General features: G+C 54.0%; 1 pseudogene; it reads right to left on the bottom strand.

Annotated features, from left to right (window-relative positions):
• Window positions 1-2,073: 2,073 nt before the first annotated feature.
• The window catches only part of LOC144253016 (endothelin-converting enzyme 1-like), a 48,537-nt pseudogene continuing 39,200 nt past the window's right edge, over window positions 2,074-11,410 (bottom strand).

The following is an 11,410-nucleotide window of genomic DNA, read 5'->3' as shown; positions in this document are numbered from 1 at the left end:
AGATTCCCACCTCCAAACCCCACACCCATGTGCCCACAGAGAAGCAAGCCCCAGGCTCCCCTGGTCTTGGGAGTGCAGCTGCCCATCTTCCCTTGGCCTTGACACTGGGGAGGGGCAATGGGAGTGGGGACGCTGCCTCTGCGTGGGCCTGGACTTCTCCCCCTGCCCCGCACATCCTGACGAGGAGTGCCATCTCCATTCCCTCTGGCTAGACTCCAGCCCAAGACATTTGTGTCTGGCTGGTAGTGCTGACAGTTTCCTGGACCACCCTTCCCTGGGGAAGGCAGGAGGGTGGGGCAGCGGAGGCACAGGGAGGCGCAGGGACGGAAAAGGCCCACCTCCCAGGTGGCTGGCTCTAGCTCTTTCCCTGGTTCCTTCTTCTCTTTCTCCAAAGAGCTCCCAGGCCTTGAACTGTTTGTGAGGAACAGGGGCCTCAACTGGAGCCCACTCACAAGCCTCCTGCTGACCCGAGCTGTCTGTGCCTCTTGGACAAGGCTTCCTCGGTAAGGGGCACGCCATGGGGCAGGGTGTAGTCTCTCACAGGAGCTGCTGTGCGGCTGCAGTTGGGTCCACCTACCTGGTGGAGCCTGAGCATCCTCTGTTGGGAGGAGCTGTGGCCTCTAGGAAGGGGTGACCTTCTTGGTCTCTAGACTCCACGGGCCAGACTGCGCTGAGGAACCCTTCCCTTAGCCTCCTGTCTAAGGAGGGGAGCCTGTCCAGCTGCAGGGGCCGTCCTGATCTAAACCAGTAGGCCTTGATGGCTGGAGCCCAGGGCGAGGGCAGCAGCATCTACCTTCTACTACCCAGAGCACAGCCCTGCAGGCCAGAGCTCCTGGGGGCTGAGACGTGGCCCTGTGAGCATCAGGAGTGGGAGTATGGCCTTGGGTTCCAATCAGGGCACTTGGGGGCTCCACTGAGGAGTCCAGGGGCCGCTGGGGCAGGGGTCATCTCCTCAGCACGGCCCAGGCAGCAGCCTCAGATAAGGCACTAGAGAACTGGTCTGCAAGCTGACCAGGCTGGGGGCTGAGGACGGAGCTCAGGGGAGGATCTGGACCCTTCTGCCGACAAGAACGACAGTCTCTTTCCTCCTTCCCTTGGGGGAGAGGGATCCTGCAAGGCAGAGCCAAGAATGGCTGGGGTGGGGGTTGCTACAGAGAAGCAACAGGTCCCGCGGGGTGACCCGAAGAGGAAGGGCCAAAAGAGAAGGTCTATGGGCAGCTGCGTGCATCTGGTGCTGGAGGGCCCTGTGCTCCAGATCCAGGGTGCTTGGGTGCCCTCAGACTATGCTGGGGACCCTGACCTGGCTTCATCTGCCATAGCCATTAGTCCCCTGCTGTGACTGTGGGGATGAGATCTTGCTTGCTGGGGTTTCCATGGTTGAACTCTGGGGGCAGGGGCAGCAAGTTGAGAGCAGCTGGCCATGAACTGGGCCTCGGCCTGGCTCCCACATTTCCTGTCTGTGGGTGGCCATGCAGTAGTCACCACAGTTTTGCTTAGTGGCCTGGGACAGGTGTGTGTGTGTCCCTGCCTCAGCCCAGCCTTGCAGTGAGGGGGTAAATCAGTGGGGCTTCCTTGTCCACAGGTTATTTAGGAAAAAAAAGAAAACATAATAAATATAACAATGCTTCCCACAAAAAAAAAAAGTGTTTTAAATGCATTTTTCCCTGAAGATTTCCAGTGTATTCCACAATGTTTAAAAAATAGGTTCCCCAACAAATATATCTTAAAGCATTTGACACAGTGGTAATTGTGGTCTATGTGGTGCTGGACGTGGGCGAGGGGGCTGTGTCCCCCGGCCCTTGTCGCTGTGGTGCCCAGGCCTGGTGAGCCGCCAGCCCGATACCCGAATGCCCGCTGGAGCTGGTGCACGTTGGGACGCTGGTCTGCACAGGGGAGCAACTCGGGTATGCGGAGGACCCCCACCCAGCCCAGTGCCGGCTGCAAACCCTCCAGTTTGGGAAGGGGCCCTGGGCGGCCAAGGGGCTGGAAGGAGGGGCAGACTCGGCAGCCTCCCCTTGGGGCTCGTCCTCAGCCCCTTCCTCTCCTCCGTCTTGGCTCTCTGTGCTCTGCCCTTTACCAGACTTCACATTTGTGCCGAGGGTTCATGGGTGACCCAAGGGGGCAATGGAAGTGTTCTGAGAACTCTTTGGAATTGGAGAGAGAGCCGATGACCCTGAAGAGGGAGGGGCTGTGGGGGTCGGTGATGAGGCCTTCGTGGGAGCTCTTGGGTGTATGGACAGAGCACCAGACCTTTGAGGGAACAAGGGGGAGAAGCTGGGGTCACTGTGCAGGGGTGGAATGAGCCCTCGCCTGGTGCTCATACCCCAAGGAGTCAGGAAGGCCTGTGGGTGGGTCGGAGGGGAGGCTGGTGTGCTCCTGTGCCCCTCTCTGATGCAGGTGTCACTGAGCTGTGTCTCTTCAGCCAGAGCCGGGTCTCTGTCTGATGCCAACGTACCAGGCTGGGATTCTGCCCAAACTCTACTTTACAAATCTTGGATTTAGTCCAGATCTCATATTTCCTGGGCAGGACACTCTCTCAAGAAGCACCTCTGGGAATCAACGGAAGGCCAACTCAAGTGCCGACCTGGTGGGTCTTGATTTCTTTCTCCCCCGGTTCTGGGGACTGAACCCAGGGCTGGTCTCTCACTGAGCTACATCCCAACCCTTTTCATTTTCTATTTTGAGACAGGGTCTTGCTAAGTTGCTGAGGCTGACCTCAAACTTATGATCTTCCTGTCTCAGCTTCCCAAGGAGCTGGGATTATAGGCATGCATTACCGTGTCTGGCTATGTTAAGAAGTTTCTGGAACCCCAGAACCAGGAGGGGCCTACTCCTGGATAGTAGTATTCTTTCTTGGCCCTTCCTTGAATCTCTCTAATGACAGGAAGCTCACCTCCTCACAGGGTAATGACCTGAAGATGGTCTGATGAGTTAGGGAGCTGGTGATTGCAGGGGACCTGTACCTGTTCCCCTAATGAACTCACCTGTGCAAACCCCAGGAAGAAGAGCTGGTCATTGGTGAGACCCAGTGTGGGCAAGGTCTGCTCCTCCCCATTCTTCTTTACCCAGTTCTGGTAAGCCTGGGAGGAGAGAAGGCCAGAGGTTGAGGGCAGCGAAGACACAGGGGCGAGGGGCTAGTGTGCAGGCCTGGGCTGGTTTCTGGGGTCTGTGCCTCAGCTCAGCCTGGAGGATCCCTCCTCTTTCTCTGCTCCCTCCCTAAAGGGGAGTGCAATCGACCCCAAGGCCTAAAACGCCATACAATGCCGATGGCTCTCCAATGTGCACTTTGGCGCCAGCCTCTTTCCTGATCTGGATATTCAACTGCCTTAGCTGGACACTCAAGGTCACATCCAACTCAGCATGGCACAGAAGGAATAAGTCACACACACACGTACCCTCACCAAACCTGCCACCATACGATGGCACCACCACCCTCCTAGTTACTCAGGCTCAAAACCCAGAGTGCCCCCAACTCTTCCAGCCAAGCCAAACACCCCAAATCTGACCCTCCTCACCCTTCCCCCTGTTCCACACGGCCTCTTGCCTGGGTAACCACACAACAGCTTCCAACGGGTCTCCCTGACTCAGAGGAACTGAGGACACAAGCCTGGTCCCCTCCTCATGTGGCAAACCATCTAGGGCGGGTGTTGGCAGACCTCCTCTGTGAGGGCCGGAGTAGATGTTCCAGCTTTGGGGCTCCCAGTCCCTGTTGAACTATCCTCCTCTGCGTTCAGAATGCAAAAGTAGCCACAGGCAACCTGTGGACACAGTGTGGCCAGGTCCCCCAAACCTACAGGGACAGGCTGGGGCTGGATTTGCCCATGGGTTGAGGGCTTGCAGACCTGCCTTAAAGAAGGATTTAGATCATGTCTCCTGTTTGAACCTGTAGTGGCTCCCACTGTCACCAGATTAGAACCAAGCTCCTTTCTCAGTGACAGAGGCCCTTGCTTCCCACTCCTTCCACCACCCCCTGCCCCTGGCCCTTTTTCCTTGGTGAGTTGCCAGGCTGCTTCTCGGGCCGGGACCTGTGTCTGAGTCACTTGCTTTCACCTCTGGCCACCTGAGGGTGCAGGTCAGGGGCTCAGAGCCAAGCCAATGAGCTCAGATGGTAGCCACTTACTCTAGACTAGGATCAGAACCCAGAACTGGCTCTGTGCTCAGTGTCCTCCTGGGCCCTGCTGCCCTACCTGGCAGTGGGTTCCCCCTCAAAGGTAAGAAGGGGCCAGCTCTGCAGGTGGACACCACCCTGGCTCTCTCCCGGGTGTCTCAGGCAAGTGGTCTCCGAGCAGAAGGCCTTGGGCACCCAGCTCAGGCTCTGCATCCACAGTCAGTGCTCACGTCCTCCCCACCCCCACCGACAGATGAGGAAACTGAGGCAGAGCACTCTTGCAGTTTGCCAGGCATCTCTACGCTGACCTACTGATGAGGCTTCTGGACAGATGTGGACCTGGACAGGTGCACAGGGGGAGCAGACCCACCCGATAGGCCGCCTTGAGGCCCCCCGTTGTCTGCGATGTTCTCCCCAAGGGTGTGACGGCCGTTCACGGGCTCCCCGTTCACACTGTAGCTGCTATACTGCTCCACCATGAACTCCGTCTGCTGCTTGAAGGCCTCCACCGAGGAGTTCTTCCACCAGGGCCGGAAGTTCCCGTCCTTGTCATACTCCCACCCTGTGGTCAGAGCGCAGGAGTGGCACCGTGGGACCTGTCCCTGATATCGCTCTTCTTCCCTCCCAGTGACAAGTGGGTTCCTCTGTCTGACCCCCACCCTCCAGCCTGCACAGGGACAGGATGCCCATCAGAGGGCCAGAAGACGGGCCAGACCAAGTGGGAGAGGGTGGGTTAAAGTGGCCAGGCAGGTGGCCGAGCGGCTGTGCAAAGGCTCGAGGCGCGGGGTGGATCTCCACTGGCCAAGGGCCTCAGATCCCAAGGAATGGAGGCCAGCAAGGGGCCAGTGGAGTTGACAGAATCAGGAGCACATGACAGGCCTGGTCTCCAGGGTCTCTGCCACTTCCTTCTTGTCCCCAAGCAGGGAGCAGTTGAGGAAGACCCTGGACATTAGCTGCTGAGGAGGGTGTGACTTCCACGTCTCTGATTCCCACTGAGCACCTAGCACCCAGCACCCTGCAGAAGGTACTCGCTATAGTCTTCACACGATCCTCTCCACCCCAACCTGGATCTGTTGCACCCATTTTGCAGATAAGGAGGCTTGGAGAATGGCGTAACTTGCCGAGTTGAGAGCATTTGGCAAGCGGTGGAGCCAGGGTTTAGACTCTGGTCCTTCTCTCCAAAGCTAAGTCCCAGGGAGCAGAGGCAGCGGGGCTAAGAAGCTGATGGGCTCTGTCTGGAGGGACCCCAAGGAACCTGTACCTTGATCATCAAAAGCGTGAGTCAGCTCATGGCCCATGACGACACCAATGCCACCAAAGTTTAAGGCCCCGGAGGGAGAAACGCAAAGTGAGAGCAAGGCCTCTGGCTCCTGCCCTGTCATGTGGCCCTCACTTCTTGGGCCTGAGATGTAGCAGAGTCTCTTGGGGCTCTGTGGGACACAGCCCTGGAGACAGTGGGAGGCTGGGCAGTCTAAGGGAGCCAGCTGTGCCCTGTGAGTGACATGCACGTGCTAGACACTCTAGAGGATCACTGTCTCCTCCCATAGACTAGCAGTTAAGCTTTAAAGCAAACGGAGCCTGGGAATGGGCCAGCACCTCTTCCCAAGCTCCACATGGTCATCCCAGGAGTCCAGCTTCTAGGACAGCGCCCTCACCCGCCAACTCCCTGGCTGTGACTGCTCTAAGCCACCGTCACAGCAGTATTTCCCACATGGGGCTCTTGACTGCACAACTGTGCCATGTTCCCCGGTTGCAGGAGCTTCCGGCCCCAGAGACCTCTGGAGGGAAGGCAGGGGACGGGGGCTGCTGCGCTCTGCACCCACGACACTGCAATCCTAGGCCACCTGGCCACTGGGGCACAGATGGCTCAGTAAGATGGCTGTCAGGGTCAGCTGCAGACACAGGGCTGGCTGAGGGGCGGGGGACCCATCGGAGCACCAGCACCAGAGATGGCCTACTTGGGTGAGGAGTGGGTGTAGAAGGGCCCCTGCAGGATCCCAGCCAGAAACACGATCTCGTTCTTGGTGGGCGAGTAGTAAGCGTTCACCATGGGCGGGGTCATGCTCCACCTGCAAGCAACAGGTGTGGGCGGAGTTGAACTCCAGTGGGTTCTCCTTGACCCCGGCCCAAGTCAGCACAAGGACATCTGGCAGCACTGTTTCTGAGGGGGAACTGGAAAACACCTGAATGTCTATAAATCAGAGATGTCACCTCAGAGGGTACCACACTGAGGCGCTCACACACAGCAAGAGGGACCATCAGATATTGAACTGAGGTTATTTTTGAGGCTTGAAATGTGTCAAAAACTGTTCTAAGGTGTGGTCTGTGGACAGTCCCCAAGATCCTCTGGTTTATGATGTCAAAAATTCTACATTATAACATTGAGATACTTTGCCTCTGCCATGTGTTGAGATGTGCATCATGGTACAAAAGCAACCGTGGATGACACTGCTGCCGCCTGGGCAGGGAGCCAGGCAAGTCCTAGTGGCCACCTCTCCTTCCCCAGAAGGTGCTACAACCAAAACAAACCAGCCAGTCATTTTCATTGACAACACCCAGGAAAAAAGTAGCCTAACTATTAATTCCATTAAATCTCGGCCCCCAAGTACCAGTCTTTAATATCCCGTGTGACCAATGGGGAAATACACACGTGGTGCTTCAGGCCTCTCTCATCCTCTTCGGATGACTGACCAGCCATGGAATTTTGGACTTGGGCAACTAGGCAGACATGTTCTTGAAAATGAAAAGGGAAGCTTAGCACCTCAGGGGAAATAATTCACATTTTGTCATTTCTTACCAATGATAAAAATCTGAGGTTTCAAAAAAACTAAAGTTTAAAGAAAAATTAAAATTTTGGAAAAGTTGTATTGACCATCATGAATTTGATAGTACTTTAAGACTTTTCTCAGGAGGTCAACTATGATGTTAACTAATGTGAAGATTTTTTTTTGGCTGCAGTATACGAGAGTGGAAAATCTGTAAATCTTAGTGGAACCACGATTTTTTTTCTTTTCTGTTTTTTTTTCATACTGGGGACTGAACCCAGGGTGTGTAACCACTGAGCCACATCCTCAGCCCTTTTTAATATAGTATTTAGAGACAGGGTCTTGCTGAGTTGCTAGGGCCTTGCTAAGTTGCTGAGGCTGGCTTAGAACTCATGATCCCTCTGACTCAGCTTCCTTAGCTGCTGGGATTGCAGGCGTGTGCTACCATGCCTGGCAAAACGCTATTTTCCAAAGGACAAATGCATGAGGCCATGATTATGTAAAAAATCCAAAAAGTGCAAGACAGATCAATGATTTTAGTGTACAGGGTATGAAAAGTTCATGGATAAGTTTTCAGATTTTTCATATTGTATTTTTTTTGGGGGGGGCAAGGAGGCTAATGGGGATTGAACTCAGGGCACATGACTACTGAGCCCCAGCCCAGCTCTATATTGTATTGTATTTAGAGACAGTGTCTCACTGAGTTGCTTAGTACCCCTCTTTTGCTGAGGCTGGCTTTGAACTTCTGCCCATGCCTCCTGAGCCACTGGGATTACAGGTGTGCACCACCACGACTTGTTCAGATTTTCCACACTGCATTAATCTTTCCTTCCTTGGGGACTGAACCCAGGTGTGCTCTATCACTGGGCTTCATCCCTTGCCCTTAGTTTTTACTTTGCTAAATTGCCTAGGCTGGCCTTGAACTTTGGCTCCTTCTGTCTCAGCCACCTGCGTAGCTTGGGTTGTAGATGAATACTGCTGTGTCTGGCTAGAAGACAAGTTTAAGTGAAAAATTTTAATCTAAAATTTAAAAAGCCAGGTAAATTGGCAGTAGTGTCTGTGCCATATTCTGAAGGTGAAAGCCCACCTACCTTCTTGTTTGTTAGGGGGACCCTGGTTGACAATGGAAAACTTGGAGAAAAAGGATGTTTGAACCTCCATTACCCACAAGAGGGCGCCAGAGGCAAAGAGGACTCGTTCTGACTTTTGGTAAGATTTATCCTGTTTCAGGAGTGGAGGGACTAGTACCGGGCTGACTACATCTAACTTTCCTGGGGAGACCATTTTAAGAAGAACGGTCTTTCTCCAGATTATTCTAACTTAAGATCTGGGGTAGAAGTTAGGCTATGGCCAGGTGCAGTGGTGCCCAACTGTAATCCAGCAATTTGGGAGGTAGAGGCAGGAGGACCACATGTTCAAGGCCAGCTTCAACAACCTAGTGAGGCTCTCAGCAACTTAGTCAAACCCTGTCTCAAGATAAAAAATAAAAAAAGGGCTGGGAATTTAGCCCAGTTATAAAGCACTCCTGGGTTTAATCCCCAGGAACTCCCTACCCCCGCTGCAAAAGCCCCCACAACCAAACACCACCATAACAACAACAACAACAAAAAAGTCAGGAGGCAACCCCCACACCCACACCAACATTTTTGGCAGTGCTGGGGAGGGAACCCAGGGTCTCAAGTACTAGGCTGTACTCTACCACTGAGCTACACCCTCATCCTAGGAGAATATTTTTGAAACTGCTCCCTAAGGGACACTGATGCAAAGTGGGATTTGCAGTGTGTTCATGTGCTTGGTTATCAGCGCCCATCTAGAACCTTCCCCAGCTCTCAGGGAGACAGTGGGAGAAACCACCACTCCTGTTTGTGAGGAGTTATGGGACATTCACCCATGCGGAGGGCCTCCTCTCAGGGCCTGGCTGTCCCCAGTTCCCACACTGGATTGCTTCAATGACTCCAGAACCAGTTCCCTTCCCTTCTACTTTGAAGATAATGAAATGAAGGCTCTGAATGCGGAGGCCATGAAGCTGGGATGTGGTGCCAGGCCTCCTCGGCCTCAGAGGCCAGGTTCACTCTGCCGACAGGCTGGGCACTGCGGCACAAAGACTGGGGCCAGGATGGGCTCTACTCTGGCTTTTTTGCGGAGGATTCTGGGGATTGAACTCAGGGGCACTCGACCACTGGGCTACATCCCCAGTCCTCTTTTGTATTTTATTTAGAAACAGGGTCTCACTGAGTTGCTTAGTGCCTCACCGTTGCTGAGGCTGGCTTTGAACTTGCGATCCACTTGCCTCAGCCTCTTGAGCTGCTGGGATTACAGACATGTGCCACCACACCCAGCGGCTTTCGGTTTCTTAATTTGAAAAGAGGGCCTCTGTGACAGTCATACCTGGGACCTGACAGTGGGTGGGGAAGGCAAGCTCAGCGGGGTGCATCCCCATGGTGGGGAACCAAGGCCTTCCTGGCAGGGCCTGGGGGACTCACTGGTCTCTGTTGGGGGCTTTCCTGAGCTGGTCAGCGGTGACCCTCCATGAGAAGTTGAAAAATCGCATGGCGTTCTCGAAGTAGAGGTCTGGAACTGCCGTGTACTGAAGAAAGAAGCAGAGACACAGGATGGGAGCACGCCCAGAGGAAACTCAGAAACTCAGACCCCTTGAGGTGAAGGGATGGGTCGGCAGGCCCAGGGCCCGAGTGTGGGCTCGGAGCTGCAGGCTCCGCCCCTCCGGAGGCCTCTAACCTGCTGGGCCCAGCAACAACTGTCTCCTTCAGGTGCCTGACAGTGTCACAGTGCTGCAGGATGCCCCGGCAGTGGTTCCCTTGGGCAAGAAGTATCTCCATCACTGTCCTGCAGGACTGTGATGACGGGTGTGTTCTCCCTGTGTTCTATACCCACACTGGCCAATATGGTAGACTCTGGTGACAGTTGGATACCGAGCATCTCAAATGTGCTAGTGTAATTAAATTTTAATTAACTTAAATTTTGATGAATTAAATAGCCCCCCATGGCTGGTAGCTAACAAATTGGACAGCACAGATTTAATGAACCACTCTGGAATATAGCTCTGAAATGTCAGGGGACAGGTGTTATCACACCCCCACCCCTGGGCAAGGCCTCTCAGCTCCTGACAGGTGCAAAGCCCTCCCCCAGGTCCACTCCAGATCTTTACGGTTTACCCAAGGGCTGCAATAAAACACTGGGCCCTCAGGGACAGGCCCCTGTCCTGTGGGCCCTGCCTGAACTCTCTCCAGGAGACTCTGGGTCTCGCATCATGATGACCCTGGGGTGTCTGAAATTATTCTCAAGAAACATGGCTGCGGAATGAAACTCCTTTTCTCAGAAGTAATTTTAATAGTCTTAGGTTTTAAATAGAACCATGATGAGAGGTTATTATAATTTCAAAAATGCCTGAATTTTAGAAATTTCACTGATGAGAAGATAGGAAACTACCATTTGGGGCAAAATCACAACCCACTTAAAGGGTGATGTGCTGAAGGTTCTGGCAGCAGGGAGGTAGCAATCCCCCTCCGCCTCAGTGGAGCATCACCGTGCATTTGGGATGGCTGCCTCCTCGTTCCCATCCCCATCTCAAGGTCAAAATTTGAGGTCCAAGTTTTCTCTGAGGAGGTCGGGGTACAACCCTGAAGACAGGTGGCCGCTCTGGGGCAGGAGCAGGGGTGTGAGGGGCTTCACTTTCTACCCACCCCGTGGTGTTTTAGGGCCACGATGCTGGCCAGCTGACCCCAGCCCTGTGGGCTCTGGGCTCAGGGTCAGGTGGTGCTGCACCTTTTAGAATCTGCTTCCCCAAGACGATTTTTCTTTAAATTTTTTAGTTGTAGATGGATATAATATCTTTTTTTTTAATTTAATGTGGTTCTGAGGATCGAACCCAGGGCCTCACGTGTGTGAGGTAAGCACTCTGCCACTGAGCCAACCCCAGCCCCCCTGCCCCCCGTTTTATGTAGTGCTTGGGTTGAACCAGTTGGAGTCATGATGCGAGGCCAGCGTTCTCCCGTTGAGCTAATCCCCTGATGGCTGTCATGATGCCAGGTCAGCCTCCCTGCCTCCAGAAGCCCTATGTGTCCCGCCCACCTTGGCCCCTCCCCAAGTGGGCACTTGGGATGGCAGGGCATAAGCCACTCATATCATTGAACACTTTGTCCAGTTCCTTGGGGTCCATAATGAAGTTGGGGTAGCCTATCATGTTGTAGATGGCGTCCGCCTAGATGGGAGGGACAGAGAACTGAGCACCCGCAATGCTGGCCAGCTGGCCCCAGCTCTGTGGGCTCTGGGCTCAGGGTCAGGTCAAGGGGTGGGGGATCAGGCACCTCCCCAGTTAGGACTTTCACATCTCTTTTTGGAAACATTCCCTCCTTGCCTAACTTATCTTTTTAAAAAAATATTTATTTTTTAATTATAGGTGGACACAATATCTTTTTTTTTTTTTTACTTTTATGTGGTGCTGAGGATCTAACCCAGTGCCTCACACAGGCGAAGTGAGTGCTCTACCGCTGAGCCACCACCCCAGCCCCCAGTTAAT

The sequence above is a fragment of the Urocitellus parryii genome, unplaced genomic scaffold (assembly GCF_045843805.1).
Source record: "Urocitellus parryii isolate mUroPar1 unplaced genomic scaffold, mUroPar1.hap1 Scaffold_86, whole genome shotgun sequence".
NCBI lineage: Eukaryota > Metazoa > Chordata > Mammalia > Rodentia > Sciuridae > Urocitellus > Urocitellus parryii.
This window is presented reverse-complemented; position numbering and strand designations above follow the sequence as displayed.